Consider the following 10,544-nt stretch of genomic DNA (forward strand, 5'->3'; position numbering starts at 1 on the left):
CTGTAGTCAGCCTGGCGATCACAGGCACCGTAGCCCGTATACTCTGGACAGAAAAACTGTGCGTCGGGAAACCTTTCATCTCTTTGATGCTGCATTGGCCGTTCTTTTTAGGCTGTGGTCATCGACACTGCACTCTGGTCACGTGATGCACTACGCCCCTTCAGGTCAATATCACTGCAATATTTTTCAAATAATGCAACACAAACAGCGGGGAGTCAGTCTTGGAGCAATCGGCTCTTAAGTGGCATCTTCAGTCGAAGCGATTTAAGCGTTTCGCTCGCTCGACTAAGAGGCACCTGTAAGAACGAGTGCATTGCGGATGCGCGCATCAATGTGTATTTAATGCGGAGCATTGTATGCTGGGTTGGTTAAAAAAGTCCCTGTAAAGTCAGAAAAGCTATTTCCCAATACAGATCTAGAATGCGCAATTTAAGACCTTTGTGACCATGGCTGATGGCTATCAGCGATAGTTAGCAACGCTAGCCATCACAGACAGGAATACTGAAAAGAATAGAAGGAATAGCATGTTTCACGCCGGCGCAAGACATTATTCGAACGCGACCGCTTTCGCCGTTCCCCATATGCCATACGTAGAAAAGGGGCATTCAACCTAGGCCAGAAGTGCCTAAGAGGTGCCAAAACGACGATAGCAAGCATGGTTAAAATAGGTTGGCGGACTAGTTGGTTAGAATCCATGATAGAGTGTATAAGCGCGACTGAACGAGGACATAGAAAGAAACAGATACACCGAGACAGCGCTTCACTTTCTATACGGACATAAAAGAAACAGATGCACAGAGACAGCGCTTCACTTTCTACGTCCTCGTTCAGTCGCGCTTATACACTCTATCGTGGATAGCAGACAGCATGGGACGCCCTGGTAGACATCAACCAGTGAGCATGGAAGGTGTGTAAAGGGAACCCAATTTGGTAGGAGGCGCCACTCATGCATTAATGACACGCGTGCACGTGCAGCCGTCTGCCCTACGCTGCCTACAACGGCATTTTCGCGTTGGATATGCCGAACCGGGCACCGAGCAAACACATTAAGCGGTACCTTCCTGAACGGGAACTGCCGAAGATATGCATAGCATTTTATGGTGGTCGGTGTGGTGCGTAACGCATACGTGCGGCAATGTAAATATGTGGATCATCTCTCTGTTCCTACTCTTCACGCATATATAAATAATTAACTCGTACTTGATAAACATAACCCTCACAACACATCGTTACTGCGCATAAGACATTCCGCAGCACGTCTAATACCATACAATGCCAAGAATATCCTGAACGATTCCCCTTCAGTGAGGTCCCGCTTCATCTTCTTTTTTTTTTCTTTTTTTTCTGGGGGGGGGGGGGGGAGTTGTAGTTCTGCTTTGTTTTTTCCATTGGATCCAGCTCTTCCTGCTTACAGCAAACGAAAAGAAAAAAAGAGCACTTTAATTCTTTTCTTGGATTATTTTTGCATTCGTGATGGCAGGTTCTTAAGGCTGTTCTTATATAGTTTCCATATATCTGCGGAGCACAAATCAGCTCTTGCGCATTAGATAAGTAAAGCTTTTAGCATAAAATCTTCATTTCCAGGTCACTTACACGACATTAGGCAACCGAAGTAGTAGAAATTTTTTTTTAATTCCTTAAAGCTGTAGTTTAGAAGGACGTCTTGTTGGGCGAGTTGGTCACAATTCAATTCACGCCTAGTACCCAACATGAAAGCTGAAGTTGTTTTCGTTTCCTTTAGCTATGCAGAGTGCCTTAGCCAACGTTGTTCGAGAACTAAAAATACGTGGTTGCACTTGAGACGGACGCAACTTAACGTATGTTGTTGGTGGTTCTGTGTCTATCAAATCACAAGTCTTCTGCATTCTGTTCAGTTGCGTAATTGCTCAAGACTTACTTATTTCGCAAGTGTTTCGGAGGCCGCGCCCTGACGTCACGGTGGCGGCGATAGATGTCGTCGAGTGTTTTTAAGGAAGCGCGAAACAGGGGTCCCACTGCGGTGCGTGCCTCAAACGTAACTCGTTTCGACTGCGGCAATACGTTTTGTATATTGACACGTGTACTTATCTGTATCGGGCAACCACGTTTCGCCGCCTAACAAGTGTTATCGCACAGCGCAGGACGCGCCTGTATGTAAAAGAACTTTCTGGAATGTTATCGATGGTTCCGTCCACTGTCTTTCACCGCAACTTGTGTAATCGGATTGCATCTATGCGCGACGCGAATAGTGTAGAACTTTGTAGAAGACACGCGGGTCCCAGCGGTTAATCTCGAACATTCGACGACCGATCTATAAAAGCCGACGCGCTTTACACGCTGATCAGATTTTCGACGATCACCGACCGTGTTCGCCGCTATCGTTGTGCTATAAGTGTAGCCTCTTTTGTGGGCACAGGTTCGCCCAATAAAAGTTAGTTTTTGTCTTTCACAGTATTACAACTGTGTTCTTCAACGTCACCACCACGTGACAATATAATGACTGAATGATAACGCACTACCGTGGACAGTTATCGTGAGATGAGTTCCGCCGCCCTTTTTTTAAATTTTGCCTCGGAAAAAAAAGCAGGACTTGCCGTTGCTAAAAGAAGCACAATTGTTCAGAGAATGCATGTTGCGTCACTGTTGACCACTGTTGCGCAGGGCACAACAGTGGTCACATGGGTTTCTTTAATGTCTCGCTGACTCTACGCGGAAAAAAAAATGATTGGGTAATATGAGTTTAGATCCTGCCGAATTTGCGGTTCGGTGAAGCGCTCTACCATTTCCTCAACGGAAAACTTTCTCTATATTTAAGACTTCCCGAGTTTATCAATATTTATTGGCTAATTATGACACTGTAGAGCTTGCAAAAATGTTTGTGATTTGCTGCGTAGAGTGACCGACAACGTGCTTTTAGTCGCGTTCTCCTATACTTCCATGTCATGGCAAAAGTTAGCCAGAAGGTGCTATATAGCCTAACCAACTATAGCAACCATTTTCGCAGCGTATTTCAATGTTGGCGTGAACAAGCGTTATGACGTGCTTTAGAACGTCTCCTTTCCTTAAAGGGCCCCTGAAATGGTTCGGACAAATTTTGTAGACGCGTAGGGTACAGCTAAAGTTAATCATTCGCACCACAATTTATGTGAAACGTCTCATATTAAGAGAGCTACGGACGATTACAAGTTATCCTCCTCCATAGTCATGCATTTTTTCCTCAACTCGTTCGCCGAGTGATCGGGGTTAAGCTCCGCCTTCATTGGTTTTGCGTCATGATGGCACGTCATATCGTCGACTTCCGGTTATCTAGGAGCCAGTGCACGAAATCTCTCCAAGCTCTCCGCCAGCTGCTTGGCAGTCGACCCCAAGCGAGAGCATTCTGTCGCAGTGCCGGACGTGCCTGGCATTCCGGTAACACAGGCGAGCTGGGCATTTTGATGGAACGGCGGGGGCATAAACTCAAACTGATGGAGGAACTTTAGCGTAGACGTACGTGAGCGACCTGATCGGTCTGCACGGTCCAGCAAACCTGTTGGCGCAGAGCTCTACCAGCCAAACGAAGCGCTAATATTGCTCTAACCAAGTGTAATACATTTTGAACATTTACAAAAACAACGTGTTAACGATTACACTCTTGCGAAAAATTTACACCAGCAGCAAAGAAAAATGCATTTCTTTACTGCTACTGTGTGTGTTTGAGCTCTGTGCCACCAGGTAGCTGCACCGTGCAGACCATTCGTATTTGCGCTTCTGCTCATCCCGAGAAACGGCGTGGTCCAACGGTCAGGCCCCGTCCCCTTGCGCTTGCATTTGCCCGAATACCGGACTCGCGAAACGATATTGCGTTAGCAATCTTCCGGTGTACAGTGACGGCCGCAAACGCGCAAATCCTGGCGCCGATCGGATAGCGGCAGTCCGATGCGCTGCAGCCAGTCCGCTCGTCTGCTGCCTTGCAGAGGCACACGATATCGCAGCTTGACATACTGCCAGTCGCTACGTTTGCAGCCCACATAGCAACAAAGGCGATTCATAGTGCTCACGAAAAGACAGACCGACACTGACCGCAGAGCTCTCGTCAAGACGGAGCATGTCGTAACACAAGCAGACGACGCTTGCTGTGTGCCGGAGGTGCTTAAGTGCAGTGAGAAATTCTTCTTGTGGATTCTGTTTCTATTACTGTATTTTTATAGAAACAAATTAACTAGCAATCCAACTGTTACGAACATCATTTGTTCACCATAAAGGAGGAAAAATTATCGATGACGCGCCCTGGGCAGCCAATCGGATACTTCGCGCTACTGTCGTCAATTGGGTGATTTACGTCATATAGGTAGGGACGGCTGAAAATTCCGCCAAGCAGTGTGCTGTGATCGGAAGGGATGCACATTTTTAAAACGTTATAATAGATCACACGCCTTACGCGGAGCACTTAGATGCGTCAATTAATGATCAGAAGGACCTACTCTAACGACTCAGTGCGTTTGTACAGAATCGTCACAATCGTTTCAGGGTCCTTTTAAAGAAGCACAAGAAGAGCTCTGAGCACCGAGAGAAACGACAGGAAATAGGACAACAGGAAACGCTGCATCTCAGGAGCCAGCAGTAGTTGTTCATTCGCCCTTTAGTGGGTCCTACGCATAGTTCCGCACGCAAGGCTACAATTAGGCTTCGCCGCCAACTTGCCAACCATTGTTTACATTAACAGCAGGCCACGGCCCCGCGCCGTTTCATCCCTTACTGTCGGCTCACCCAGTCTTGAAGAAATGCGCCCAGCGCGCGATCACGACTCGGCTCAGTGCCTGCTCCTCGAAAGACGACGTGCCCAGCACCAGAGGGGACCCCAAGAACAGCCGTGCGGCGTAGTCCCTTGGAGGCTTGACGCACTGTCCGTTTACGCTCTTGCAGTGCAGCACGTAGCCATGCACGTTGTTGCCCGAGGCACGCAGGCGTTCCGCGTAGAAGCGCACCGGACACACGACCAGCAGGTCGGACAAGAGCTGCTCGAGCCAGCTGGTGTTCGCGGCGCCCTGCGCCTGCGCCGCACCACGCCATAGTTAAGCACACATTCGTTGCAGTTTCTGCGCGCGATGCGTCGAACATGTGGAGTCACATTTAGCGTCAATATCCTACCGTCCTGTTAGTGTAAAAAAAAATGCACTACGAGAACAGGAATATACATGCGGGACGACTGCATATTTGGATGGATTCCATGCATTTTGCCAGCTTAATGCGCCTGTATAATAGGCACAGGTGAAGCAAGAAATTGCTTAAAAGAAATAATTAGCTCTTTGAATCTTCGCCCTCCAGTGTACTTAATCACCATAATGAGTTTAGTGAATCTATAGATGCATTAAGCACACGGGTTTTACGAGCCCCCTGCTCTCCCCTTCGATCACCGCCTCGGTTGAAGACTTTAGCAGGCGATGTAGCTTCGTGTCAACTCCAAGCACCAATGCTGCTTCATTTTTTGGCTGACCATAACTTGGCTGACATTTTTTGGCTGACCATAACCGGAGCGCAGTTCACAAGCGCTATAACGTTATCGAAGCAATTCATATAGTGGCCTGTCAGCAAATGCCCTCAATAGACAGAAACCTCTTTTCAGAAAAGTGCGTGCGCACGCGCGCGCGCGCGTGTGTGTGTGTGTGCGTGTGCGTGTGCGTGTGCGTGCGTGTGTGTGTGCGTGTGTGTGTGTGTGTGCATGTGCGCGTGTGCGTGTGCGTGTGCGTGTGTGTGTGCGTGCGTGTGTGCGTCTGTGTGTGTGTGCGTGCGTGTGTGTGTGTGCGTGTGCGTGTGTACGTGTGCGTGACCGTGTGTATGTGTGTGTGTGTGTGTGTGTGTGTGTGTGTGTGTGTGTGTGTGTGTGTGTGTGTGTGTGTGTGTGTGTGTGTGTGTGTGTGTGTGTGTGTGTGCGTGTGCGTGTGCTTGTGTGTGCGCGCGCGCGTGAGCGTCCATGTGCACCAAAAAGGACGCGAAGATGCATTCGTGTGGGTGACATATCAGTACAGTGATTCAATAAAAGTGAAATTTCTGCCCTCTAAACCCCTTGCATTGCAATTTCAACGCCATTGGACATTGGACAATGGGGCATTGGACGAATCGAGCCTAGAAATTCTTGTCGTTGTCCTAGAATAGCCAAGCATGAAAGTTCGTAGGGGAAGTGCATCATCGCGAGCGCTGTCATCGATGCGCACTCGTAAGAATAATGCGAAAAGCAGCGGATCACAATCAATGGCGCTCTATGTGAAAATGTAAGAGCAAGGAGGAAGTGCAGCGAAGAAGCATCGGGAGATACACTAATTCCTCTACTCGTGCAGACTATGGGGGTATACTACGGTCTGATAAGCTAATGGAGGGAAACTGATGTGCCTGTTCAGGTATGTCAGAGTGAACGCCACATCGACAGCGCAAGTTATGCTCGCTTCTCGCGTTTATCGGCGCCGTTCATTAGTGCTGCACTCGTTCGCTGACAGTTACGTTAGCTGGTCCTGCAGCAGCCTTACATAAAGTCCGCGATAAGCTTCCCAAGGGAGTAATGGAACGTAATAAAAGAATAACAAGACGTCACAGGAAGGTGGAGGCTCGAAGTCATCAACCGTGGTCGACCACGGAATGTCGCTCAAAGCCGAACTCAAAGGCTATGCTGTTGCTGGCTGCGTGCACCAAAAACTCATTGCCACCATGTTTTGGACGTCACTTATAGGCTGACAAAGACAAATCCGCCTCTCGATATGATGGTTCTGGCAACTTTCCTTGTTAGACCATTTTTGGTTAGTAAATAAAGGAGTTCTGCGAGTTAATTTCACTATCAAGCACAAAAATTATCTTTATGGGTGTCGCAGCTATACTATACTCCACTTAGCCATCTTTCCAGAGCCACATTACGTCTTTGATCTGTAACCAGTCTGTGTCATGCTGCAACTGCAGCCAGGGCCATGCACCGAAGTTGTCGTGATGGAAACCCCTCGAAGATTCATTCAGGGAGTCACGTCGGAGGCGTGCACTCTGACTGGTACATACCAGCAACGCTGTTTCGACGCACGCTCCCATATCTGGCAAGTGCCCATCTCCACGAAGCTAGCGAGGCATTCCGCATCACTTGCCTGTGGGAACCTCTGGCAAGTGCATAAGTAGGCGAGCGTCATCTTTATAGCACTTAGGCACTTATGACACGACTTGTCATGAAGAAGTCTGACTGCGACTCCTTTTTATCAAAAGCTCTGAAGTTCAAAACCGTCCCTAAATTAATAGCCCAAACGAACACTTATGGCCCCGAGAGCTTACGAATGAAAAGTCTCGTCAATTCGGCCCACGGTTCTTCCATTTTCTGCCAATACGGCGTAATGAAACATTTCGTTTCGATTATCTGAGCTACAAAGTGTAGATAGCTGGCTTCACGGAAGGTGCACCTGACAGGTTCACCGTGGTATTCTGTACTGGAAGACACAGCCTGCGAAGCTCACCTCGAGGTACTGGTCAAGTATAGCCGTAGCTTCGGCGGACGAGAAGCGAAGCAGCATGAGGATGGAACGCACATGCTCGTGCAGGCTTGGCTCGTCACCCAGGCGGAAGAAACGTTGGAAGAAGTGCACCAGGTCCGGCCCCTCGTACTCCGAGAATCCCAGGAGAACCGTCACGTTACTATGCATCTGCGAGTGCAGAATCTTGCTGGCTATTTATTCCCACCAAATCAAAACACGATTACATACCCAAAGAAAATTAAAATGAGGAGTTTGGTTTTATTTCTGGCTATGGAGAGTACATTCCGAAAAAGAATTGAATCAAAGGGTAAATACCGTAGCAACAATTAATTGTTAATTTGGCTTTCTGACCCATCCACTACTGACACCTCGCTTCATTGTTTTAATGTTACTACTGATGTTCTGGCACTAAATTTCCGAAACTTAAATCAGCATGTTAAGGTATCAAACTCGGCGTATAGAAGTTATACATTGGCTGTTGTGGGGTTATTTATTTGTAGGTCGGGTCCTTTCTCGTAATGTTATCGCCATACCTATCCTATCCTATCCCTCTCTATGTGCCCTCCTAAAGTTTTCATTTTTCAAATGCCGCTTCGTCCACCGCGACACTCATGAAGTGTACCGTGCTCACCTTCAGATCTTTCCACAACCTGGTCGGCCACATCACGGGCAACACAGGGAAGAACTTTGGCAGCTCTCGCGGGTCTCCGCGCTGCCTCCGCAGCAGTTCCTCCACTGGGAGCCTACGCAGGCAGCTCAGCAGGCTGGACTTATTTTGCTCTGTCCCCTCGCACAGAAGTCGCACCGACGCGTTCGAGTACTCGCTCTGGGTGCTTTCCTGGCCTCCGTTGGGCACCGGATAACTGCGCGAAATTCATGAGTAATGGTGGCTTCTTCTACAGTGAATAGTTATAGGATACCGAACTCTTGTGGATGTCGTCAAACGTCATCCTAACGTATCAGTTCGTGCTCTAGAAAGTAAACAACGAACCGGATAACTTCATAAATTATCGAATAGCCTGTCATCTCTAGTACTGACAACAATTTTAATACTAAAAAAAATTTGTTTTTACGTGCCAAAACCACTTTCTGATTATGAGGCACGCCGCTGTGGAGGACTCCGGAAATTTCGACCACCTGGGGTTCTTTATCGCACACCCAAATCTAAGTACATGGGTGTTTTCGCATTTCACCCCCATCGAAATGCGGCTGCCGTGGCCGGGATTCAATCCCGCGACCTTCAGCAGCCCAACACCATAGCTCATGAGCAACCACGGCGGGTGATTTTTTTATTACTAGCAATATTCTTAGAAATTGACAATTGTCATCGTCATCATCATCAGCCTAGTTACGCCCACTGCAGGGCAAAGGCCTCTCCCATACTTCTCCAACTACCCCGGTCATGTACTAATTGTGGCCATGTTGTCCCTGCAAACGTCTTAATGTCATCCGCCCACCTAACTTTCTGCCGCCCCCTGCTACGCTTCCCTTCCCTTGGAATCCAGTCCGTAACTCTTAGTGACCATCGGTTATCTTCCCTCCTCATTACATGTCCGGCCCATGCCCATTTCTTTTTCTTGATTTCAACTAAGATGTCGTTTACCCTCGTTTGTTGCCTCACCCAATCTGCTCTTTTCTTATCCCTTAACGTTACACCCATCATTCTTCTTTCCATAGCTCGTTGCGTCGTCCTCAATTTCAGCAGAACCCTTTTCGTAAGCCTCCAGGTTTCTGCCCCATATGTGAGTACTGGTAACACACAGCTGTTGTACGCTTTCCTTTTGAGGGATAGTGGCAACCTGCTGTTCATGATTTGAGAATGCCTGCCAAACGCACCCCAACCCATTCTTATTCTTCTGGTTATTTCAGTCTCATGATCCGGATCCGTAGTCACTACCTGTCCTAAGTAGATGTATTCCCTTACCACTTCCAGTACCTCGCTATCTATCGTAAACTGCTGTTCTCTTCCCAGACTGTTAAACATTACTTAAGTTTTCTGCCGATTAATTTTCAGACCCACCCTTCTGCTTTGCCTCTCCAGGTCAGTGAGCATGCATTGCAATTGGTCTCCTGAGTTACTAAGCAAGGCAATATCATCAGCGAATCGCAAGTTGCTAAGGTATTCTCCATCAACTTTTATCCCCAATTCTTCCCACTCCAGGCCTCTGAATACCTCCTGTAAACATGCTGTGAATAGCATTGGAGATATCGTATCTCCCTGTCTGACGCCTTTCTTTATAGGGATTTTGTTGCTTTCTTTGTGGAGGACTACGGTGGCTGTGGAGCCGCTATAGATATCTTCCAGTATTTTTACATATGGCTCATCTACACCCTGATTCCGTAATGCCTCCATGACTGCTGAGGTTTCGACTGAATCAAACGCTTTCTCGTAATCAATGAAAGCTATATATAAGGGTTGGTTATATTCTGCACATTTGTCGATCACTTGATTGATAGTGTGAATATGGTCTATTGTTGAGTAGCCTTTACGGAATCCTGCCTGGTCCTTTGATTGACAGAAGTCTAAGGTGTTCCTGATTCTATTTGCGATTACCTTAGTAAATACTTTGTAGGCAACGGACAGTAAGCTGATCGGTCTATAATTTTTCAAGTCTTTGGCGTCCCCTTTCTTATGGATTAGGATTATGTTAGCGTTCTTCTAAGATTCCGGTACGCTCGAGGTTATGAGGCATTGCGTATACATCGTGGCCAGTTTCTCTAGAACAATCTGACCACCATCCTTCAACAAATCTGCTGTTACCTGATCCTCCCCAGCTGCCTTCCCCCTTTGCATAGCTCCTATGTCTTTCTTTACTTCTTCTGGCGTTACCTGTGGGATTTCGAATTCCTCTAGGCTATTCTCTCTTCCACTATCGTCGTGGGTGCCACTGGTACTGTATAAATCTCTATAGAACTCCTCATCCACTTAGATTCTGCTAATACCGCCTTTACAGTTGTCGCCACATAGACACCGGTAATTTAAGATAATGGGTTGGTGGCCATGGCGCTGGTTAACCTTCGGCCTAAATGCCTATATTTTTGTGAAATACGAGACAGCGTCAAAACATCTTCAGCCGGGCTCTG

Source organism: Dermacentor andersoni, chromosome 2 (assembly GCF_023375885.2).
Source record: "Dermacentor andersoni chromosome 2, qqDerAnde1_hic_scaffold, whole genome shotgun sequence".
Classification (NCBI taxonomy): Eukaryota; Metazoa; Arthropoda; class Arachnida; order Ixodida; family Ixodidae; genus Dermacentor; species Dermacentor andersoni.